General features: G+C 42.7%; 1 pseudogene; it reads left to right on the top strand.

Moving 5' to 3' along the window:
- The first annotated feature begins 153 nt into the window (after nt 1-153).
- On the top strand, nt 154-992 carry LOC105866210 (integrin beta-1-binding protein 1 pseudogene; annotated as a pseudogene).
- Nucleotides 993-11,776: the final 10,784 nt, after the last annotated feature.

Below are 11,776 nucleotides of genomic sequence, written 5' to 3'. Positions count from 1 at the left end.
CGCTGGAGCGAGGACTGGAGTAGCTGCCCGGGGAACCCGCGGCCGGCGCCCTCCAATCCCCCCCCCCCAGAAGCCCAGGTGGCCCCAGGGATGCGCCCTGGGCAGCGAGGTGCATTGTTTCTCTGAAGAGAATTGGTCATATCAGAATGAAAAGACGCTTTCTGAGCAGACTGCTGTCTGTGGAACCTCTGAAGACAATAAAATAGTGTTTGATTCTATAGGTATCTTCTCTGGATCAAGCTATGGTGAAAAATGTTTCAGAAAGGCAAAAAACGATACAGCAGTAGCAGTTCCAAAAGTAGTGAAATCAGTACTAAAAGCAAGTCTGTAGATTCTAGCCTTGGGGGTCTTTCCCGATCCAGCACTGTGGCCAGCCTTGGTACAGATTCCACCAGAAGCTCAGGACAAAGCAACAGTCATTCAGATACCTGTGCGGAATTTCGAATACAATATGTTGGTGCCATTGAGAAGCTGAAACTCTCTGAGGGGAAATGTCTGGAAGGGCCACTAGACGTGATAAATTACATAGATGTTGCCCAGCAAGATGGAAAGTTGCCTTTTGTTCCTCTGGAGGAAGAATTTATTATGGGAGTTTCCAAGTATGGTATAAAAGTGTCAACATCAGATCAGTATGATGTTTTGCACAGGCATGCTCTATATTTAATCATCCGGATGGTGTGTTATGATGATGGTCTGGGGGCAGGAAAAAGCTTATTGGCTCTGAAGACCACAGATGCGAGCAATGAAGAATACAGCCTGTGGATTTATCAGCCTGGAACAAGCACAAGCAATTTGCAAAGTTTTATCCACTGCTTTTGACTCCGTGTTAATATCTGAGAAATCTTGAATTCTGCAATCAAGTGGAAGTCAACTTCATCTGGAAGTTCAGCTGTTTTCTGAACAGTTGTTTTCAATCTGTAATGCTGAACTGTTATGGAAATACACAGTGAGCCCTTGCTCTAGATTTTCTGAAGAAAATGCAATGTATAAAATCGATCATTTGTTTTTATATTAAAATGTGTTGTAATATATATAACCAAACCATCTGAGCAGTGAGGACTATCAACTGGGTTCCTTTGAGCTAAGAGTTTTCCTTATGCTCAACATTGGATCTTCAAAGGAGGAGAGGAGTTGGATACAGTCACAATGGACTATAGATTTGGACATATCTGGACAAGATTGAAATATGGGATGGATGCTACCTCTCTTTTTTTATTTTTGGCCATCCGCCATCCTATTTCCTCAATTTGGGGAGATTTCCTTACCCTATTGTGTTTGTATTGGTAGAACCCAGTGCCCTACCTCCTCCCATAGAAGTTGAAAGAGGGAACTTCCTTCTCCTGAGTTCTGGCAGCATGGGCTTATCCAATCAGTTGGTCTACGTAGGACTTGGAATCTTTTGGATGAAAATAAAGTCATTGCAGCAACAATGGTACAGCAGCAATGGTGGAGACAACTGCCACAGGTAATAGTCACAGCACTGGCTGTACCCACAGCAGGTGTTCAACAAGTTCATCCCAACACGTGATCTTGATCGTGCTTACTGTTCCCTACACCTCTGAAGCTGCTCTGTGTTGGCATTTTTTGAAGACTCACTCCCTTGCTTTTTTGTCTATTCTGTGAATTTCTCTATTTTTCTCCCAATAAGTTTATTTTTTGCTTTGGTTAATCTAGAATTTATTTTTGTTGCTTATACTCAAAGAATCTGGATCATACCACGTGAGTGACTTAAGTACCTGGTTCTAGAAAATAAAGTTTAGAGAGGTGCTTATATAATCGATGCTCTCCAAGGAGATAAGAGTTACAGGCATTGATGACTGTTTATCCTCAGAGCTGCAGGACTACACAAGTAGTGTTAATTGAATGAATGAGTAAAATCTTTCTCCAGAGAAAGTTTGGCTCATCTTGGAGTTTCCTTTCCAGGGAGAGAACATAAATAGGAAACTGTGGCACATACTGCTCTATGTCTTCATGGTGCCGTTTAACTAAGGGCCCCCAAATCTTGTTTAACAGAAGAAATTCTCTTTCTTTATCTGATGAATGTTTTGAGATGCAGAAGAATATTGAGTCCTGTACACCCTGATTCCTTAAGTGCTTATTCCTTCAAGTGTTCTGGAAAGAAGACATTGGAAGAATTGATTTGCCCTGGTTCATTGGATCACGTGATTATCTAGCAATGGGTTTATAAAGCATTTCTGGATCAACCCTGAACCAGGTATACTGAAGGTTCATCAAGCCTGAACCCTGAGTACTGCTGGTAAACAACTAAGTTGGAAGCGAATTCCCCAAAATGATTGAACATGTTGACAAAGGACCTGAGATTCCCTACAACACACCCTCTGGAAGCCACATGGAATGCAAATCTTTCCTTGGGACCTGGTGACCAGATGAACAAACCACCTCCAGGGGCTCTGTCCCAGCCATAATCCCACCAGCATCATTTCAGGTGAAACATCTCCATTTTATTCACAGGGGACTGTTCCACATACCTTCTTTTTGTTTGTTTGCTTTTATTTCAGTGGTCTTACAATGGGCATGGATGGAAATCTCTTACAAAATCCTATAAATAGCATTTTCTCTAACATCTAAACTAAGACACAGAGAAGTTCCAGAAACATGAAGGCATTTCCTCTCCTGAAAAATGAAGGTGTGGTGGACCAAAGAATTTCTCAATAAATTCCTTCAGGAAGGCTGGTGCAGAACTACTCATCACCTTTGTGGAGTTTTAACCCTTTGCACTCGGACGTTGAGTGTGACTCAACACGGTTAGCATGGGTAGCAGCTCGTATGTCGAGCCACACTTGACACATAGTTTCACCGCGGGGGGGGGGGGGGGAAGGGGGATTTTTGTCTATTTTTCCAGTATATTTTCTTGTTTTCATTAGCATGAAAGGACAAGTAAAATATAAATCAGAGATGGCACACTAACTTCCAGGGGTAAATTATTATCCACTAACTTAGAGCAACATTTAGATGGAAAGCTCCATATAATCACACCTCACTCTAACAAAAAACACAAAGATTGTGTTGTTTGTTCTAACAGAAAAATCAAAGGAGGAAGAAGAGAGACAATTTATATTTGCGAAACATGTGAATGTAAACCAGGTCTTCATGTGTGTGAATGTTTCAAAAAATATCACACCATGAAAAATTATAGAGATTAAAATTACTCTTTGAATGTATCAATAATTTGAAATATTAAAAAATCCAAATAAATAAGTTTGTATGAAAAGAAACTCCAGTTTTTTTATTTTACTGCTGCGCTTCGTAAAATCTGAGGTATTTAAAAAATTAAATCCCGAGTAGAATAAAGGAATTGAGAAAAAAGCAAGTGAGTGCAAAGGGTTAAAGCTACAGGTTGCTACAGTGCTTCCTTCTGCTTCCTAAATTGAAAGGCCACACACATCTTGGTGGAGACACAACCTGAGGGCTTGCTGGGGTTGATGCTGGCAATCAGTAGGGGACAATCTTGGTCTTGATCAGAGAGGCAGGGGTGGGGGAGTATCCCAAGCTAATTCTGAATCACCAGGAGACTGCTTTTCCAGAAGCAGAAAGATCTAAAGAATCAATCCAGAGAAAAGAAAGTGTCTGGAGGTAGGAAGACCCAATTAGAGCCACCCAGAGATAAGAATATGGGAATAGTTAAGATGGCAATCTCATTGATTTTGCTGAATAGCATCTTCCTCATTTGTATCATGCCACCCTCAGATTAGTGATTTACCCCACTGTATTGCAAAGGAGCTGCCTTGCATGGATCTGCTAGAAGGATTAATATGCTTACATTTAATATAAAAGTTTGAGAACCTTCATGTCCTGCCTATTCAAGGATATGGATTACCCACTTCCTTTTCAACTACCCACATTCACACCTCTTACTGCTTCTTCCTGAGACTGGGAGAATAGGGGTACCACTCCCTAGCTACCTGGTTCAGAGAACACCTTGGCTCATCCTTTGCTTGTATTTTTTCTGCCCAGGTGGTGAAGATAAGATGGAATTGACTACATTATTATTTGTTTTTTACAGTGCCATTTCTCTAGGAGTCTTGGAGTTTTGTTTTAATAGCACAAGTATGTTTTCTTTTATTGACCAAAAGTTTGAGATGTAGAAAAGAACAGATTCTGAGGGCTCTAGTTCCTGAAGCTCTGCTTTCTTCAGAATTTCTGGTGGGTAGGCATCAGAAGAGGGCTAGAGAGTGAGAGGGTGTTCAGGAAATAGGGAGGGAATCCCCCACGAAGAGTGTGTTTATGTTCATGGTGGCCCAGACCTACTGAGATCTGCATAGAGACGAGAGTGAAATAAGACTGTGTTTTGGAAACTGTGGTAGGAAGGAGGCAATGAGTCAGTGCTTACTATCCCCAGAAAAAGATATTGCTCACTGGGGAGGCTTTGGGGCAAGGCCTGTACATGTATCTTAAAGGTGGGGTCGGAAAGACAGATTGGCTGATGAGGATTTGGAGGAAAGGAGTGGGGGAGAGAGAAGGTGAACGAATGAAAGGTGGGAAAACACAAGGGGGAAATAGTACTGAAAGTGGGTCCCCGAGGCAGAAAGAGCCATCAAAGCGGAAGCACAACTCAGGTTGATAGTTAACACTGAAGGGAGATTTGGAGATTGTGCGGGGAACCCACAGACATTCATTTCATTTTTTTCATGCTTCTAATTTTAATTTCTTTTCAACCCAACACATGTGAAATAATTGTGGTTTAGAGCAATGTAGTTTTGGTAACCTTAGGGCTATACTTAATGTCCAAGTTTAGGGTTTAACCAAACACAGCATACCTGGAAATGGTCCTTTATTTATCAGTAGCTGAAATAGAAGCTGAGTCATTGAAGTGACACAAACACATGTGGTGTCTGTCTCATTCCTCCTAGTCCCGCGGGGTGTTGGTGATCTTTGCTTTTGTTTGCTCAAGCCTTGAAATCTCCTCTCTCGCTATTAATATCTACTCATTTCACTCAAGGCTGATGCCTCTCAAACGGGTCCTTTACTAGCTCCTCTCCCAGATACCAGTGACTTTGTTGTTTTGATTGACCTTCGGAGTTGAGCTACAAGACATTTCATCAAAGTATCTGCAATTCCCCCCATTATTTCAAACATTGGCAATTGAATAGGGCTCATCTCTGAAATCTCAGCTACACTTAAATTGGATTTCATTTGTTCTTAAAGAGAAGGGGGGAGAAAGAATCCATCTGGTTTGGGAAAGGACGTGTACCCTCATGTAATTGGCTACAGTCACTATCCATTCTACCCCCGGCCCCTAGCCCTAGTACAATGGAAGGAACAGGCTAGGATGGGGACAATTGCTCTCTCAGTGACTCAGAAGCCACTAGAAAAACAGTGGGGTGGATTTACATTTGTAAGTGATGGTGGGTTGTTCCCTCATTTCCATACATGCTTTCTATCAGAGACAGGACTATGAGAATCCTCCAGTTTGCCTACATTGAGAGAAATCAAGATGATCTCTTGCATCATTAAGAGAAAATACTAGAGCTTCTATTATATTTGGGGTTTTTTTTATCTTATCCTTTTACATTTTCTATTTTTATGCATATGTTATAGTATCCATTACACATTAGTATATTTGCACATGTATATTAACTATCTACCCAGTCATTCTCTTTCTCTTTCTCCCCCAACCCCACCACATCTGCCATATGTCATCCATCTATCCATCCCTCTATTAGGAAGTACACTGAGCAGCTTGTTTAGAAGTATAAATTCCCAAGAGGTTCTGTTCCAGCAGGCATCAGTTGAGACTTAAGAAATTGTAGTTATCTGACTCATTGATTTTCATTTAGGGACCTTTTCTTCAGTGTAAACTTATACAAAGTCCCACCATGCAGAGCAGACAAAGATGGGCTGCTCGTGTGCAGGAGGGCTGGAGGCAGGGGCAGGAGATGGCCCCCAAATCCTGGGTCCCCTTCTATTTGCTCTCTTTTGTTCTCCTTGGTCAGTGGAAACACCCATTTGGAAACCACTGTGGCAGCTTCTGAAAGATGCATCTTTGGAGAGTACCTGGTTCAGTCCTTGAAACCGGATGACCAGGACATGCCCCATCACCCTTCTCAGATTAGATCTTGCAGATATTTCCCACCAGCTGGGTTCATTCTGGCCTGTTCTTCATGCCACGTGCTAACCACCCCCTCACCCTCACAGCCCAGGCTAAGAGAAGGGACTGTAGCTGCTCAGGCCTGACACGTGCAATAGACTCCTTCCTCTTCTCCAAGAAGCTGTCTTCCCCAGGCTATTTCCTGCCTTCACTCACCGCTTCGTTTTTGTCAGCAGGTTTACATCCCCACAGCGAACGTCAACACCCACGACCGTGTGCATTGCAGAGCATAGCCCGACTCCTGCAGCAAGCATTTCTCTGATCTTATTTCAGACTTGCAATTACCTCCCTCTGTAGAAGGCGATTCTACTTAAACTAAATGCAATCTCATATCCTAGGAGCACCTCACCCATTGGCCAAAGTGATTACGCTCCTGTGTGGTTATGATTTTCTTTCTGATCTTGCCAGTTTAGAGATGCTATTTCCCAAGAGCACTTCACACCATCGTTTATAGAGTTATGTTGTCTTCATGAATAACCTTACAGGGCAAAATGGCCTTACGGAATTTGGGGGCAGTGAGGGGTATGGCAGATGGAGATACAGCACTCAGATTCCCCTTCAAGAAAGGACTCACCGCCCAGCTACCAGGAGGGCAGTTAGCTGACAGCCCCTGTGTTAGCAGCTTTCGAGCCCAAGTCATACTCTGCTCAGGATGGCCGCAGCCAATGACTGAGCAAAGCCATAGAATTTGGATTTGGCCATTTCTGTCTGATGAGAACTCAGCTCCAACAGGCAATCTTTTGGGGCTAACAGAGACTATATCGTGATTGGATGGTTACCCCATGTGCAATCTTCCTTCCTTCCTTTCACAGTTGTTACTCCCCCCGAAATGTTATGCGCTCCTAATTCTGTCTTAGCATCTGCTTCCCAGAAAACAAGAGGTTGGGGATGAGGGGGAGGAAACAAGACCCAAATATAGGTTGCAGTATGCTCCTAGATTCCTTAAGTTTACTATTTCCAGCCTGTGAGCATGAATAGTCTCTGGGCAGCCTCAGAGTTATTGCAAGGAGTGTGCAAATATACACATGCACAACATTGCCTGTAGCCTGAATATATAATATGTCTAAATATATTGAATAATGTGCTATTTTTCAAATATATGAATAACAATTTACTAAAATAGTTTTTTAAATAGTGCATTTTTTTTATATATAAGTGGGCACTGATAGTACAACACACACACACAGACACACACACACACCCATCCAGGGAAAGTGTTTGCTTTGAAGAAGCATCCTCATGTTAAAAGGGCTGCAAACCACTGTTTTATATCATACGGTCCTCTTATCTTCATACATTAACTGGGACCCCCTCCTCCTTAAAAATCTTTGAGAAAGGCTGCCTGATTCCCAAATTGAATGGCTTTAATTTGACAAATATTGGTAATTGGGAAGTGCAGAAAATGATCAGGTCTGGAGGATTATGAGATGTTGTGTGGCCTCTTAGCACAATCTCAAACCTCCTAAAACACGTGCTTCTTGTACCTATACTGGAGATCTTGACCTTATTCAGAGAGATGACGAGGTAAAAAGTGTTTATCTTGGAGTAAACATCTCCATTTGTTTTGGGACTACTTGCTTTGTCTTACAATATAATGGTTATCTTTAGGAAGCAGATACCATGCAATTTTGGATTGCTGCTTGGCTAGAATCTTACACCCAAAAAGAGACGAGCCACCTTGTCCTACAGAGAAGGACACTGAAACTCATTCTGGGGAAGTGTCCTAACTTTTCCAAAGCCACACTGTAAGTGGGACAGTAGATAGGAACTGTTAAATCAAACTAAATTTGGGATTTTAGAAGCCTCTGCAAGAGTCTTATGTAACAAACTGCAACCTACCTTACTACATGAACAAACCGAAAACCTGACTTAGGAGTTTACCTTTGTAACTTACAGCTGAGTCCCAGCCAGTCACAGGCTGTCAGCTGTTCAACTCAGGTTCAAATAAGACAGACACAAGCTGCAACAAGTCGGGCCATCTCTGTGCCCCACTTCCGCTTTCTGCGTGTCATTTCCTTTTCTCTGGCCGTCAGTCTAACCTGCACATGTGGTGAGGAGGAGCCTTCTGAGCCATTCTCGGTCTGCAATACTGCCTGATTCTAGAATCACAAATAAAAGCCAATGAAGATCTACAAAACTAGATTTGTTGTAATCTTGCCTTTTAACAGAACCAAACTACGGATTGTGATTTGAGGTCATCTAAAGTTACTAGCTTTATCTGTCAGGATATGCTGGATTATGTGACTATAAAAAAATAACAAAAAATGTTAGTGGGTTAACATGAAGGAATTTTATTACTGTTCACCCAAACCCCATCGTAGGTCTAGATGATTCTTAGGACATTTGTCCTTCACGTGGTGCCTTGGGGATCCAGGCTGCTTTAGTCTTATGACACCTCCATTTTGACAAGTGACTTCACAATTGTCACAGCAGAGGGAGAGCCTCCTGGAGGGTGACTCACTGGCAATTAAATGCCTTGGTCCATATGTGACACACCGTCCCATGGGCCTGTCTAAAAGGAGAAGAGAATGGGTGAAAAGGAAGCACTAAACATCTCTAGCTTACCAGCCTCCTGGAGTGCCAGAAAATTCCATTAGTTACTGTTAGGGTAAATTTCAAAAGTTCTCTGAGAGTATTAATTTATTGTCATTATTATCCAATTAGCTTATCACTTTTGGTTTAGTGAAAAACACTTTGAAGGAATGAACAGCTATGGGGTAAATATATTTTAAGATCCCTTCTTTAATAAAAAAAAAACAGCCCAGGGGCTTGGTCAGGCAGGACAGAGCTGTGTAGGAGACACTTGGCGCAGGCAGCCCTGGAGATGGATGATGTTTGAGGGCAGCGAGTGTCTGCAGGACAGAACTTTCCAAGGGAAGAAGGTGCTAAAAGAAGGTGGAGGCTGTTCATAATCATTGTCCTTGAGTTCACCACTTTGCCCCAGGCTGGCCACGTGAGCAAAGCACCCTACAAATGTCTGCCAGTACCATTTGAATGATACCAAGTCTTATCAAACCTTTCATCTCATGTTTGTCTACAGGCTACATCTGCCTTCCCTCCCCAGCTCCCAGCTTTGAAAATAAGTTGCTAGCCTAGATTATTGGGTTTCCTGTCACACTTTAGTGTCTGCGGCACTGAAACCCGAGATGGCAGAGACACACACTGCAGAAGGAAGTTGAGCTTGGTTTCAGCATCAACTGATTTATTAGATCCTTGATAGCTTCCAGGCTCCTCCAGGTACGTCCACTGGCCTGGCACACCTAGGTAAGGTAACCCACCAAGGCTGGGAGCTTGGTTAGTACTTTAGAGTTGAGTGTATAACCAAGTCCTTTGAGCCATCTGGGCCTATGAGATGGACTTGGACACCATTCTCCTTTGATTTCTTCTACCTTTTCACTCTGAGCTGAAAATAGTAGTGAAGAGCCACTTCTGCCCCTAGTGAGTATAGGATGTTTACTCTCAGACTAAAAAGTGTTATATGTGGGGGTCAGTTGAGAGCAGAGCGGGGTTTAAGGGTCATGTCAATTTACTCTACTGGTGTAAATTACCTTTCTTCCTCTTGAAAAGCTCCCTGATCGGGATTCTGGAGGGTTGGGCCCCAAAGTCTCTGCTTACCCAGCCTAGCCCTTCCTTAGACGGCAGACTAAAAATAAGTGTCCCCAGGACCGTTCGCATTCGCAATGACGGTTGGGCCATCGCTTCACCACAAAGACACTTGTCATTTAGGGGGTTGGAAAAGGGAAACACTTAAGTGCTAGTTTATCGGCCAAAAGAAGCTGCCACACAAAAACACAACACCCATCCCACCCACCCTCCCACCCACAGACTTCTGGTCAGAGGATCAACTTACAGGGGAAAGTTTAGCCTGTTACAATTTAAAGGTGTTTCTTTATTTACACATGTGCGGGGGACGGGGTGGGGGCATGATGAGAGTTCACAGGAGCGGCCTTCTAGAAGTTCCCAGGGAAACTTTAAACAAGAACAAAAGTGTTTTTAGAAACTGCTAGAACGTTTGCAAAATACACAGGAACAAAATTAAACAAAAAGCCTACGATGATATGTATATAGTATTCATGTTTTGGTGTGTTCCGGTGCTGTCTTTTAAATCAGCAGGGAAGAGCTTGGGGTCGACGACATTGTGCCATGGATCAAGAAGCCCCTGGCTTGTTTCCAAGCTTCCCTGTCTGCTCTCCACGGGAATGGTGCCTGAACTAAAGAAAAAGGTTAATAAATGTAGCAGCTGGTGCGATGACATGTTTTAATGAATGTCATTCATAGGCCTTCTTTATCCACATAATATTAGAACATCATATTTTAAAACTTCTTTGCCAGTATTATTTTAATGGCTTTATAATGTTCCATCCAATGGCTGCTCTATAGCTTATTGAAGCAGGTCCCCAGCACTGGACATGAAATATTACAAGTAGTGCTGTGATGGGCATCTTTGTGCAAAAATCAGGGCACCATTTGTCCAAGAAGGGTCCAGCCTCGAACCCTCTTGGTTGTGAGGCCTCAATCCTGTCACCTCTGCTCTGTTCAAAGGCAGCTCTTAATTAGACAAAGTCTAATGGTCCAGTTCATGTGCTATCCTGACCCACTTTATCTTCACCCTTTTCTTTTCATGTCTTTGGAAGTCCATTTCACAACTTGTTAGCAAGCAGATTGGAAAATTAAAAAGAGAACAAAGTTTATTTACTTTAGGTACGTGTCACTATGTCATAGAAAAAACCTGATGGAGGTCTTTTAGAGCTGGAGCAAGAGCTATCCAGGAAAATCAACCAGACAGGCCTGGACAGTGCTTTTAAAAATATACTGAGTGTTCTTGTATTTTTAAAAATATAGTTTACACTGCTGTTGTAGAACATGCCTCCATTAGGCACGTGGTATTTGTATGTGCCACAATAACAGTAATAACATTTATTTTTAAGGCAGGAAAGAGGGTTTACGAGGCCACATTGTTTCTCCTTTAAAAATATCTAACCTTCCTCTCTTAGAAGCCCCTGGGGGCCCAGATATTAATATTATTTATCTTCCCTACTCCATTTATCTAATCACTTAGGCATGCATTTTTAGAGTGTATACAACAACAACAATAATCAAAACAATAGCAACAAGAACTAACATTAATTGAGTGCTTACTGTATACCAGATGATAGTCTATGAAGAATTTGATACACTTAATCCTAATAGAGGGAGAATGTCTACTTCAGGTTCAAGAGAACTTTTTGAGGAGGTGACAGTCATAGGAAGAGCGGGGGAGAAAATTCTTGTGTGGGCAAAGGGTGCAAAGTTGGAAGAATATGACCTGTTCCACCATGGCTAGGGATTAGTGAGAGAGCAGGAAAGTGGCACCATGTCCAGTGGGAAGAATCTTTAATAAGTGAGGGACAAGACCCAATTCATGGCTTCTCCATGGAGAGGGACTGTGGGGGGAACAGAGTGTGCACAGGAGGGCCTGCAGATGTGGTCCTGGCAGTGATAGTGCTGGCTGGGACGCAGGGGCTGTCGGTGGGGACGGGTAGAAATAGATGGCTCATGGTGCACTTTGGAGATAGAATTGGATAAGGGGGAAATACAGGCCAAGTCCTGGGTTTGGATTTGAGCGCCTATGCTGGTGGTGGTGGTGCCATATTCTAAGACGAGAAAGTCTGAAAGAGCAACTGATTC

The sequence above is a fragment of the Microcebus murinus genome, chromosome 4 (genome assembly GCF_040939455.1).
Source record: "Microcebus murinus isolate Inina chromosome 4, M.murinus_Inina_mat1.0, whole genome shotgun sequence".
Taxonomy (NCBI): Eukaryota; Metazoa; Chordata; class Mammalia; order Primates; family Cheirogaleidae; genus Microcebus; species Microcebus murinus.
This window is presented reverse-complemented; position numbering and strand designations above follow the sequence as displayed.